The sequence below is a fragment of the Hordeum vulgare genome, chromosome 4H, assembly GCF_904849725.1.
Source record: "Hordeum vulgare subsp. vulgare chromosome 4H, MorexV3_pseudomolecules_assembly, whole genome shotgun sequence".
Taxonomy (NCBI): Eukaryota; Viridiplantae; Streptophyta; class Magnoliopsida; order Poales; family Poaceae; genus Hordeum; species Hordeum vulgare.
In genome coordinates this window covers 207546583-207560928 of record NC_058521.1, presented here as the reverse complement: position 1 = coordinate 207560928, position 14346 = coordinate 207546583, and the positions used below count along the sequence as shown (strand labels likewise).

Below are 14346 nucleotides of genomic sequence, written 5' to 3'. Positions count from 1 at the left end.
TTGCCTTTATATGTATTAAGTTCATGACAGAGAGAGTAATGCTTGGAGAAGGATGATGTGATGTATAGAAAGTAAACTCAATCAATATGAATAAACCCCGTCATTTTATCATAAGTAGCAACAACACAAAGATGCATATTGTCCCGTTTTGTCACTGAGATACAAAAACTCGTGAGATGGAACTCACTACAATGCACCCCGCTCACAGATGAAATAACAAACTAATTGGCCAAAGAAATTTAATATATCAGAGAAAATTATGAAGCTATGATGATCATGCAAATAAGTATCATAATAATTTTAGACAAGACTCAAATACTTTTCAGGAATAATGCAAACATAACCCCACAATTCATTGGATCCCAACAAACACACCATACAAAAGTGTTACATTCGATAGATCAAAGCGAAGATGTGATGACCATTGTATTGAAGATCAAGAGAGTAAGAGCCTGATTGGCATGATTGGGACACCCGTGCCTGAGCCGTACACCTCCTCCGACATCGTCGAGCCGGCCAGGTACGTCCTCCCCATGACACGACAGGTAAGAAGTCGCCACGCCTTTGTCGGTTTTACGCAGGGAAACGACATACAAGACGAACCGATGACCTAGGAGACCACCGCCGTCCACTATGATAGCGAGTCGTCCATGGGCGAGACAGACTCAATCCATCCTCTTCACGAAGGACAACTCGGAGGGCTGTGAGTGGCAATGGACCACGAGATTCTCGAGAGATCCCGTCGACAAATCACCATCTACATGGCAGGGTCGGCACAGCCTCAACAAAACCTGACCGGCAACAACGAAACCGGCGGGACACCGAAAACCCCAGCTCAAACCATGGAGGAGTTGGTGGCGGAGGTCGCCAGCCTCATGGCGACCGCTATCACTTCCGAGAATAAGGAGTCTATCAAATCCGAGCTAGCAAAGCTGCGGGGGGTGATGGCCAAAGCACTGCGGGACATGGAAGCAGAAGCCACTAGGGTTGAGACGCAGCGGGCTGCGATTGTAGCGGAGACGGTGCTGTTGAACACCGAAGGTTGGCGGCTCAAGAGACAACAGCATGCATCCGACGGCGTACACCAAAGGAGACACCACGGACGCATACTGACTGACTTATACCCGACTCGCCTCTTCGATACCCCGTGCACGCCTGGGGCGGGTCCTGATCGACCTTTACAAACTGTTCTGAGGGGAGGTCCGGATCAACCACCTAACCCACCGCCTCCTCAACCGATGGATGCCCATGTGACTCATTTCCACACACCACGAGGTCACTTCTCGAATCCCGTGGATAATGTGCTGGCGGCAACTCGCCACCTGGGGTCCCTCCTGATTTACGGAAACTCCCCGACCGATATAGAGGCTAGAAACGCCATCGAGATGCTGAAGGCGGCCATGGTCCAGCACACACAATACTCTTATAGCGTCGATAGGTTACACTCCACGCCTCAGGCGAGCCACACCAGAAGTCGCCACGAGGACTTACCTGCAGTAACCAGCAGGCCATGGCGCCTTCCTCAAAACAACCTGCTTGGGATGCCCGACATACGAGCCCAAGAAATCATGGACGCGGCGCAAGCTGCGCGTCAGATAGAAACAGCAGCCGCGGCGGGTCAGGTCTATCCGGCTTACACCTCAACGCCTCCCGCGCCCCTTGACGCCGGAGGCAAGCACTTTGGAGTATCATGTATTGCGCCGGTTCTGCGCAATGAGCAGATGCCAAAGGACTTCAAAGGTCCCAGGAAGGTCCCTAATTACTCGCCGGATCTCGAGTCGGGGTTATGGATCGAGAGTTACAAACTCGCGATGGACATGCTCGACGTAAATGAGGCGGTCTGCGCCAAGTATTTCACTATGATGCTCGAAGGGATGGCGCCTGCGTTGTTGAAAAACTTACCGCCTAACTCCATCAACACCTGGGCAGAGCTAAAAGAGCGCTTCATCAAGAATTTCAGAGGAACCTGCAAACGCCCGATGACCATCGTTGACCTGGAGCACTGCTTTCAGCGGCCGGATGAGTCGGCCCATCATTGGACTCGGTGAGTCGCCACTACAAGAAAAACGCTCAATTATGACCAAAAATAATGACGGTGGTTTAATTGGTCATTGATCCATGACTGAAATTCTAAAATTAGTCATGGCAAGTCTAAGAGGGTCCAAAGCCCATAACGTTATGACCTTTTGCATCCATTAGGTCATGATCCTATTGCACAAAATGGTCATTAAGATGTGTAGAATTATTTATGATCATATTTCAATGCTAGCATGACCAAATATAAGACCATAAACAAATGTGTGGAGGTGACTGGACGACCCCTCATCAATTTTGCCTATGTGTCATGTATGGAGAGCAAAAAATTGTTTTATACGTATATGAATGAAGCAAATTATATATAGGTAAATACCAATAGATTATAATTATTCATTTTAATATCCTAGATATTTTAGAAAATACAATATAATTACCAAAATGAAATATATGAGCCCATGCTAATATCGTAATGTGTAGACCCTATTTAGATAAACATTTTTGAAAGGTGGTATAGGGTACCTTAACTTGGTGTTTCAAACAATAAAAACTTAAACATGACAATAAAAAATATGTGGGTGAATTTTTGAGTGATGCCAAATCACTACACCACACACTAGATTTTCCTACATATGTGTGTAGGGAAAAACCAATTTCGCTAACACATACTTGGTCGGGAAAACTTCTATCTAACCGTTTGTTGGTAATACTAATGTATCGTGTCCAACTAGCGGTCGGTAATGCTAAGATATTTCTCGTTCGACTATCGGTCGGAAAATCTCAGATCTCCGTCAGACTATTTTTCGGAGATTAATGCGGACTGAGTGTTGGTTGCCAACTGGGCCCACCCGTCTTTGCACGCGCGCAAGCCAAAAATTAGCTCCAAACCTCCTTCCTATTTTCACTCGGCCAATAGGTACCACGACCAAATCCAAATTCCCCATACCAAAATCCTCTCACGCACTTCCTCTGCCGCTAACTGGCCGCCCGCCCGCTATCTCCAGCATGCCATCACGACGACAGCCAGGTTGCTGCCCTGTCTCCTTCAGCCTCGTGCACCCCCACTGATTATCCTACGAACACTTCTAACCCTAGATTGTGCGCTGCAGTTCGGGGAGAGGCCAAGGCGCGGTGGTGGACGTCGTCGTCCCTCTCAAATCTGAGGCTGAGAGAGAGAGACAGAAGGGGTGGGGGAGGAAGAAGGGAGAGGCGGGTCACACTACTAGGAAAAGAGCTATAGATGATATAGACACTAATGGTGCACCAGAAAAGTAGTGCGCCACTGCTATATAGCAGTGGCGCACCATGTGCAGGTGTGCCATTAGTGTGCTGGACACTAATGGCGCACCACACACTCGGTGCGCCACTACTATATATATATATATATATATATATATATATTTGCAAAAGTACTAATGGCGCACCGGGGCAGAGTGTGCCATTACTAGTTAAACTAGTAATGGCGCACCACTCTCCCAACGCGCCACTACTATAATTTTTTTTGCAAAACTACTAATGGCGCACCACCAGCTGGTGCGCCATTAGTAACCAGGGTTACTAATGGAGCATTTGTAGGTGGTGCACCACTACTATATATATTTTTTTTTTGCAAAACTACTAATGACGCACCACCAGCTGGTGCGCCATTAGTAACCAGGGTTACTAATGGCGCATTTGTAGGTGGTGTGCCATTAGTAGTTTTGCAATAAAAAAGAAACCGAAAAATGAATTAGAAACCCACCGCACACCCTCCCTCTCTCTATCTCGTGCGTCTCTCCCTCCCCACCCCACGAAACCCTCGCCGCCGCTGCCTACGCCGCTCGATTCCAGCGTGTTCCGGTGGACCTCGTCGGCGCAGCGAACAGATCCGAGCTCCCGTGCCGCCGCTCTTCCCTGCCCCCCTGCCGTCCAGATCTGCCTCTCTAGGCCCCTTTTTATTTGGTTCCTCAATCCTCATGATCGGCCGTGGTGGGGGTGTAGATAGAGCTAACGCTGTACGACCCGAGTGGATCGTCGAGCGGCACCGGGCTCACGTGCGGCCAGGACTTCTGCGTCGCTACTCACGGCGGCGTGATCCCGTCCTGCATCCCCGCCGCGCCGTGCTAGTACAGCATCTCATACGGAGACGGCAACTCCACCACTTGGTTCTTCGTCACGGCCTTCTTGCAGTACAACCAGGTGTCCGGCAATAGCCAGACCACCTTGGCCAACACAAGCATTACGTTTGGGTACTCTCTCTGGGAAACACTTTTAACTCTATTTCCTCTGGCAGTCGGCTGGAAGCTGGTACTGATTTTGCCTTCATTTGTAGGTGCGGTGCTAAGATTGGTGGAGATTTGGGGTCGTCAAGCCAGGCCCTTGATGGGATTCTTGGATTTGGTCAGTCAAATTCATCCATGTTGTCACAGTTAGCGGCTGCAGGAAAAGTGAGGAAGGTCTTCACACATTGCTTGGACACCATAAATGGTGGAGGAATTTTCGCTATTGGGGATGTCGTGCAGCCGAAAGTGAGGACAACGTCGTTGGTGCCCGGCATGTAAGTCATCTAACTATCCATGTTTACTTCCTTCGGATGTTTCTTCATGATTCCTTGGTGTGTGCTCTCTGCTGATGATGTCGTGCTAGTAGATGATATGAGTCTATGGAGCTATGGAGACAGAGTTTGGAATCCATGGTGTTTAGACTTAATAGGAACAAGACCGAGTACATGAGGTGTGACTTTAGTGGCGTTGGATGCGATCTGGTTTCTAAGATGCCACACCAGGAAAACCAAATGTAACTTAACCAAGAGATCTAGTTTCTAGCATGCCACATCAGATATATATTTTGTTGAATCTCCATGTATGACACTTCCGACTGTTCATGTGCCTCAAATTATTTTAAAATGTATTGATAATTAGCTCCTACTAACTGTATGTCAGTTAATTGTTTCTGCAACTATTTTGTTATGTCCATCACAGTTCATCCACAGGCATAGTTTAGTAGTAAAGATATTATGTTTCTGCGACTATTTTACTCTGTAGTTTTGCTAAATGTGCATTACACTTTTGTCTTGTACTCCCTCCGTCCTAAAATAAGTGACTCAAAAGTGACTCAACTTTGTACTAAAGATAGTACAAAATTGAGTCATTTTTTAGTCACTTATTTTGGGACAGAGGGTGGCAGATTCACATGATCATCATTCAGTTTATTCAGTTGGTGTAACAGAACCTCCAGCTCCGTGCATTTAAACAATTCTTAATTACCAAGATCTCACTGTGTAGACCCCCGAAGATCCTCACCTCCATTTAAAATTGTCAGTATCCACATTAAAGCAATAGATACAAGTTTATCACGCAACTGATTCAGTACTAACTCCTTAGTAAGCCACCTTCTAAAGTTCAATTGCCAATGAGCCATGGCCAAGACCCTAGTAGATAAATAGATTAAGACAATTTATTCACTTCCACAAAAAGATAAAACTTGCATATATGGCATAATTTTGCAACTAGTTAAGTTAATGTTTCCATTATTTTTAATACACACAGGCACCCATACCCAAAATAAACAGCCTTCTTATTCTGTTCCAATTTGTTTGTGCTATCTTTTTGCTATTGCAGCCCATTATATGAACGAAGTCAAGAAGCACTACAATTTGGCACGAATAAACTGGAATGGAGATCCATGCTCCCCAAGAGAGTATTCCTGGGAAGGTTTGACTTGCGACTACTCCAAGAGGAACCAGAATCCAAGGATTGTTATAGTGTAAGAACATCACATTTCATATTTTTAACATTCAAAGTGCATTGCTTTAATCTGGTAAGAAAAACTCATCACGTGTCTTACTGGCTAATATCTTGAAAACGATGTTAATTTAGTTGAAAGCTTGAAAACACATTCAATTTAGTGTAAACGAACCACATGCAGATACTTGAATAATATTACAAAAACATGTTAACTCAATACTATTCGTAAGTTGATAGACATGTACTAAAATCGATGGACCGAGATACCTCGAGTGTCATGGTAGGTCATGTCCCCTTTTGTTGGATGCCCAGTACAAAAGCATGGAAAGGAGTGAGCCATTTAGAATGATGCCCTTCTCCACAGTTGTTACATGTTTAGCTGAAATATAAGAAAGAATTAAAATTGCAGGAGATTAATTCTTATTGGTGAAACCTATTGTGCCATGGATTGATGACATGGCTCACATCCATCCATCCATCTTATCTCTCAATGCCACATCCATCCATCTAAAGAGAAGGAGGAAAAAAAGAAACAGAAAAATGAATCAGAAACCCACCGCACACCCTCCCTCTCTCTATCTCGTGCGTCTCTCCCTCCCCACCCCACGAAACCCTCGCCGCCGCTGCCTACGCCGCTCGATTCCAGCGTGTTCCGGTGGACCTCGTCGGTGCAGCGCACAGATCCGAGCTCCCGTGCCGCCGCTCTTCCCTCCCCCCATCCAGATCCGCCTCTCGTGTCCTGGAGAGCTCGCCCACTACTCCGGCGTGGCGCTGGCGACTCTGTTCCGCTCTCTCCAACGCCCACCGGAAGTCCCACGGGCGGCTCTGCCTCGTTGACGGTGCTGTTGTAGGAATTTCTTTCTTGCTTTTATCGCCTTTCTCTTGCAATCTACACCGGATGTTACACGCTAATGCTTTGTTTACAGGTTTGGGTTTGGATTGATCTTCCCAAGGACACTGTGTTCAATTGGCATGTTCTTCTTTGGATCAATATTTCGGAAATCCCATGTTGAATCAGCATATGTCAGCACTTTGGAGCTTCCAGCTTTGGTGGTAATTTCCATGCCGTAATCAGCCTGATAGTAAAATACTGATGATAATCACCATGGCGATCTCAGTTTAAATGGGGGAAACATGCCTGGTTATTAGCTTGTAAAGTGTTAGTCGTAACTTCTTCCTATCCAAGTCTACAGATAGCTAAGTAATTAACGTATATTCCATGTTCTGCTTTGGATCAATCTTTCTGGAAATCCCATGCTCAATCAGCATATGACAACACTTTGGAGCTTCTAGCTTTGGTGGTAATTTCCATGCCGTATTGTCATTTTCCTTATGTATGAAATCAGCCTGATAGTAAATACTGATTACAATCATCATGTTAGTCTCGGTCTAAAGTGGGGGAACCATGCCTGGTGATAAGTTTGTAAAATTGTAGGTCATAACTTCTCCCTGTCCAAGCCTACAGATAGCTAAGTAATTAACGAATATTTTACAGTTATTATGTGGAGATCCTCTATCATACACTGTAAAGTCCCCTTTGTGTGCCAGGCCTTGCTCTTAAAGTTTTGAAATAAGGAATTCACTGATCTGGTCCGAACTGATTGGCTACAGGACTAGAGGGTACCACGAAGTCAATCTACAAGGACTACACCATGCATGCATGACATTAACACCATGGTACATATTCCGGTTTGATTTTAACTTTTTGCCCTGTGGTTTATATCTTTCTTAGTACAATGCTTCATGCGGCTGAACTACCTCTTGTCCGAATTTTTGCTATCACAATTATGAGCTTCTGTATCTGTCCAATCTTTCTTGAAATATCTTGCTTGTTGTGTAGCCATTTGTTATCATATTTTTTCTTCAATCATCTTAAGCATACAGGATGCCCCATCTTCAAGTATTTATTTCTCATGCCAGTTTGGCAGTCAGTATTGAGTCAAGAGATTCGTAGTTTTACAACTTGAGCACTGCATTTTAGTTCACAGGCCACTAAACTTTTGTACAATCTACAACCGTATAATGTGTGTCAAGTAAGAAAACTGAACCAAAATCACAAGGACAGATAACAGGAGATTTAACAACTTGATTACCAAATGGAGCAAGTCACTAGGCCTGCCTTTCCTCTTTCCATGTTGTAGAGCATCATGAAACGAAAATTCACTGAGAAGAGGACAGCTAACATCACTATTTTATTGACATGTTGTAGAAGAACATCCCTTGCTTCCCAGGTGCTTTCATGCCTTGCACACACCCCACCATCTTGTTGCTACCTTCCCATCCTACAAATGTAATGATTTAGTAATGATTACTTTGTCTTTGTGAAACATGAATTTTCTTGACTATGCATTCTCTCAGCAAGACGTGGCTACCTTTGGCCATGTTGAAGCCACGGTTTACCAGCTCCTTGTACTCTTGGCATAGCGCGCAACCCTTGCAGAAGAAGTGGATGCAGCAATCGATGCAGGGCGATGCTTTCAAGTTGTATTGCGACCGCATCGCCGAGCGTTTGATACAGGAATACAACCAGTTGCAGCCTACGCGCCAGGCAAACATACAGGGTCCCATTCATGCAGCATGCTGAAAACAAGGAGACTCAGCCACAAAGATGGATGATTTTTATGCTTCAACCCAAGCATGAATTCTAAGCGAAACACCTACATGGGGAGCCTTTGTCCACAATCCCAGCAAGACGACCAAAGGTAACACAGGGGCACCATAAAGTCAAGCAACGTGCAATGTTCGGAAATGGAATGGAACATAGATGAGTACTTTGCAAGTTTGCCAGTTGTATCACAGAGAAGAGCACCAACCAATGCATACACATGTACAACCACAACATCAGGCACCTCAAAGATCTATCTCTCGAAAGATAAGGCAAAAGTACGCGCGCAATAATACATTAGCAATCCTGAGTCAAGTTGCAACAATCAGCTAACAGCATGTACAAAAACATCAAAGTCAACATTGGTCAAATAGATGCCAAGGGACGACAAGCTGTACAAACCGACAAAATACACCATCTCGACAACAATGACGACAACCAACGACTGCACTCATCCCGCACCCGACAATACGTAGCATGGGATGGATGATGAGCACAATCTCTCTCAATTTAACTATAAACAAACAGTACACAGCGCCAGCCAGTCAACAAATTTAACCGCCATCCAAGTTGTACAAAATATATTTTATCCTAACACCTTTGAAGAATCATTTCACTTTCTGGCAATGTTGGGTATAATAAAAGAAAATATAAAAAATGGCGAATATATCCAGTTATTGTGCTACTTAGACATCAAATTTGCATCTCCTTAAATATTTGCATTTTCAAATGGTTCATTCATGCGCCTCATCCCTGAACATTTTAGTTTGGCATGAATCCTTTTCACTTCAGCACTCTTTTCTACAAGTTATAGCCGAGCATGATTCTATTTTACAGCGATACAACAACACTGCAGAGATAGGATAGAACATTGCAAGAACAAGAACTTCTTTGATTGTCTATTTAGCCAATAGAATGATTTTGTAGGTTGATTCTAGAGGGCAATATAGATGAATTATTGATGAGTAGAAAACAGATGTACAGAAGGCATGCCAACTATATGTATGCTAGAGAATATGGAAGTAGCAATCATGCATAGATTTGTTATGTTTCAAATTTCCAAATGTTTACTGTGTGTGTATTTGCACTGAATATGGAAGCAACTATATGTATTGCTGCTATAGTTGTAATATTAAACTTTAATGAATTTGTATGTCTCTGTGAATTGCTACTAACGTTTTGTTTGGCTAGTGCATAGAGATGTCGTCGTATGTGTGTGTATTTGCACTGAATATGGAAGCAACTATATGTATTGCTGCTATAGTTGTAATATTAAACTTTAATGAATTTGTATGTCTCTGTGAATTGCTACTAACGTTTTGTTTGGCTAGTGCATAGAGATGTCGTCGTATGTCGTATACAAGGGTAAGGTTCCTGGAATCTACGACGACTGGAGAGAGGTTCACCGTTTAAGCGGCAATAGTTACAAAGGGTACACCACAAGGGCGGAGGCGGAAGTTAGATACGCGCGCTATCTAGCGGGAGAGAGGAGGGAGCGTTGGAGGAACCAGATGAAGACCAGTTTCATCGCGATTATGCTCATCGTGATGACCGCAGCTCTCTTCTATGTGATGGTAGTTTAGATGATCAATATCGACTTGTAATGTGAAGATAAACTCGCTACTCGCGGTCTCGAGACTTGTAATGTTCTAACTTTGTTCGGTATTTCAAATTCGGAGACTAATATGATGAATTGTATTCAGAGACTAATCTTCTATTGTATTCGATAAATCTGCTTTTTATATGTTGTGCTCTCTATATTCTGTGCAATAATATGTTTTGTAACCTGTGCAAATATCAGAATTTTTTTAACCTAATATTCATACTAGTGGCGCATCACTCGACACTTTAGTGGTGCACTGCAAAAAGCACACTAGTGGCGCATCGTCAACTAGTGCGTCATTAGTAAGCCACAACACATGGGTAAATATGGCCTCTGGGAGGCATACTAATGGCGCACCATGAGCTATATTAATGGCACACTGCCTGGTGCGCCATTAGTATACCAAATACTAATGGCGCACCATGAGCTATACTAATGGCGCACTGCCTGGTGCGCCATTAGTATACCAGATACTAATGGCGCACCATGAGCTATACTAATGGCGCACTGCCTGGTGCACCATTAGTATCTGGTATACCAGATACTAATGGTGCACCTGTGGTGCGCCATTAGTAAAACATTCTAATGGCGTGATGCTAGTGGCGCACCTGTAGTGCGCCATTAGTAGCCAAAACAGGTGCACCACTAGCAGGCCTTTTCCTAGTAGTGATCACCTGCGAGAGAGAGAGCACTCGCACCCTCGCTCGTCACCCAGGGTCCGCCACCACTTCCGCCACAAAGGGCTTCATCCGATCTGTGATCACCGATTTGTTTGAAGAAGGATATGTCCGTTCACTGTTGTTGCTTCCCCTCCCCCAGCGGTGATTATTCTTTTCACTCTTCTCTCCCTCTCCACCCCTCCCGAACTGGTACGACCGTTAGTTTATTTGTTCGATTTTCCCTTTTCCGTTCAGATTAGCCATGACTTGGGATAGTACTTCTATCCTGCAAGCAGTGTTTTGGCTGTGGGCTCGAGCTACAAGTAGAACGCCAGAAAAGAGGCTCTATGTGCTAATGGGGTAGCCGACAATGTAGTCTAAGATCTACATCTCGTGTGATTACTGGATATGAGAGGATGAGAACTTGAGAAGAACAAGCTTGATGCTATTATTGCACAAAAAAAATCTATGGTACAGGTATTCCTTTTAGTAGTGTTGTAGGAAACATTAACTAGCTACTTTTTTATGAACTGGTTGTGATTGATTTGTGAACTTGAGAGCTTGTGAGTTGTAATTTGTGATGTTTGAAGCCTTGCGAGACTATTATATTATGGTATGTGTGCTTGAAGGTTAATACAAGGGTATTCATCATATGAAAAATCATTACTTAATATATATATATGATCCACATATTTGTGCTTTGAGATGATGGATAACCGTGAGAACTAGCTTCAGGTTCCACAAAAAGTCCAAATAATCATACTAATATTTCAGTCTTTTGTTTAACCATTGTAGAATTCTTGCAAAATATGACTATATTTAACTTAGTTCAGTTTTTCTGGAATCAAGATAAAATACATATCTAGAAATTTATCTTTCTACAGTAACGCTTCTATAGATTTTACCTGCTTCAGCTTGTTAGCATAAATCCTCTTTTATGCTAACTAGTTAACTTGTTTTATATTTCTACACTAACGCTTCTATAGATTTTACCTCTTTCAGCTTGTTAACTTCTTTTGATGCATCTTTTATCGTGCTTCAACTTGTTAGCATAAATCCTCTTTTCTCCTGATTCAGTTGATTAGCAACCACTATTGTTCAGGAATTTCAAGTGGCGCACATCTTGGTCTGGTGAGCCGACGACCGGACATCTTTTGTCAAGGTTTGTGCCCACTGAAAACTCTTGCTGAGGATATGAATGATATTCATCGCAAACTGATGTAGCTTCTCAATATATGTACTGTATTAGATTGTTCTGATTTATATCACATGCGCTATCTTTTGGTATGTTCAGGTTGGAGGAGTATGAATATTGATAATAGTCGTGATTCTCGTGGAGTAATTTATCACAGAGTTCCTTTCAGGCTTACGCCATATCATCAATGAACCATATAGATCGATGTTTTCACCATGTTTTAGTTCCATGTACTTATAGTAATAGATGAGAACATGGTGCTTTTTGTTTAACCATTTCGTAATCCAAAAAACTTTCAGAATGCTAACGCAAGTACTTAGACAAGCGCACATCAGACTTTCATGGTACGACGGTGCGCCCACCAATTGTTATGTGTTCTACTCTGCCTGTGACATGACCATCAACTTCAGTTTACCGCTGGACAAGAAATGACATGCATCTGATGTCCACGGTCCTACTTAGAAACAATAACTGTCTAGAATTTAGAATAGCAAAAATAACAGTATGTGTGGTTGTCTACTCCTTATTCATAGCAATCTTCATTATTTAGGTGAAAGCAACCTGTTATTCTATATTCTTCCAACATTTGATAGAAAATTAAGCTATTTTCTTGACTAAATTCACAAATCTCGACAATGACTATCATTTGCTCATGCACTTCGTTACTCTCTCATATTGAAATTACTCTTCTTTGGGACCAATCATGGGAGACACACACAGTTGTCCAAATTTATGAATATATAACTATAGATGGTGAACTACCAAACAATTTTTGCTTGACTGTCCAAGGGCCACTCTTTTTTATATTAATCAGGGCACACAATGTTAATATACTTCAATATGGCTAAGTTGGTCTTAACTATTGTAAAATATAAATGTCAATGATAATGCAGACATAGATCATATTATTGCATTACCCTTTTCCAAGAAAATAATGGAAGTACGTGTATGATCTTTGTCTGAAATACATTATCATGCTTTTGCAAGTTCTGCGTTTTTCAATTTCAGATAAAGGAATTTGATCTTTCTTGGAGGATCAATGTTTCTTAACTGAGGCATCTGCAGCAATCTGTGTGTTGTCAGGTCCCAACGGGTCAAAGGTTCCATCCTCCTTATTCTGTCAGATTTGCTTATTCTTTCCATCCATACTATACGATCTTGAAAAGGTCAGATTTGAGAGTACATCTGCTGAATTTTAATTTTCAAAGATGATGAATATATACTGTATAATATAAATCAAAATATCATATATTGAATTTGTAGTTTCATTCTCCATTTCAGATGATGTCGTCCTCAGATGTTGTTGTCTACCTAACCTATTATAGTTATTTGTTCTCTATCTGTCATTCCTCAAAGCCCATCTCAAAAGCCTACTTTCTTGAATTATAGGATGGAGAATAATACTGCTATAATTGGCGTTGAGGCCATAAACAACATCTACTTACACTTAATCCAAGACATCATCATGAGGTTTCTTTTCAATTGCATAGTTCATAGTTGGATTTTTTACAAGAACATTTGCTTCAATGTTGGGATGTTGTGAGTCACAACAAGGTATGAGCTGCTGCAATCTTTTTTATATTCTATCTCAGTATTTTTCTTTCCTTAAATCTTTGTACAAATTGTTCCATTTCATGTTAGCTGATACTTTTTGTTTGCAAACAAAGCTCAGACCTATCTCTCTCAGAACATTACTTCCATACCACACATGAACTTATTTTCTTTGCTGGCAGCAATGATAGGGATTATGCCATTGAATGCATTATCTGATTCAGATGCCAACAGGGAATTCTGTGACGAGACATTTGTGGCCAATGTGCAGGTATGCACGATAATGTGTGTGTTTCGCATTATCCTTTTTTTATCGAACCTTTGTCTCTATTCGGTCATCAATCAAAGGCTTCATGCTGAGATTGAACCAACCATGAAAATGAGAACTGAAGAAAAGATTATTATCTCTTTCTCCCATCATTGGGATCAACCCTTTTAGGCTTTCAGGTCGAGCAACGTACCAATTTGTACAGTGCTAGCCAATTGAAAAATATGGTAGCTCTAAAACGCATGCCACTTTATTTACAATTGTGTGCAATTATGGAGCAGATATTGAGCCCACATAGTGCACTTGATTATACAACATATAACATGAACGATATGTAAGATTTATCTGTCATTACTTGCCTCGATCGAACTCAGTAGGACATATCTTTTCCTGCTCACATGGTTTCTAAAGTCAGTGACTGGCAGTTTTGGCAACACACGGTACATGCGCTCGGAATGAAGGCCTGGATGTGCTGAACAGGTTTGGCACACACTACTGGACGCACTTGGTTTGATACTAGGTAACCAAATAGACTCTCGATTTATGACAATTCAGCTATATGGTCTCCCCAATTTATTTCAGAGGGCTACACACTCATCAAATCAGTGGATCAGATGGAAATTATGCTTCTGACCCAGCTGTTAAAGTATACATAGCTGCATAAATCAACTTTAACATTTTAGATGTCTCATCAAGACATCTTCAT

The 14346-nt window shown here is 42.4% G+C and overlaps 1 pseudogene; it reads right to left on the bottom strand.

Annotated features, from left to right (window-relative positions):
* Positions 1-8057: 8057 nt before the first annotated feature.
* LOC123450398 lies at positions 8058-9549 on the bottom strand (annotated as a pseudogene).
* Positions 9550-14346: the final 4797 nt, after the last annotated feature.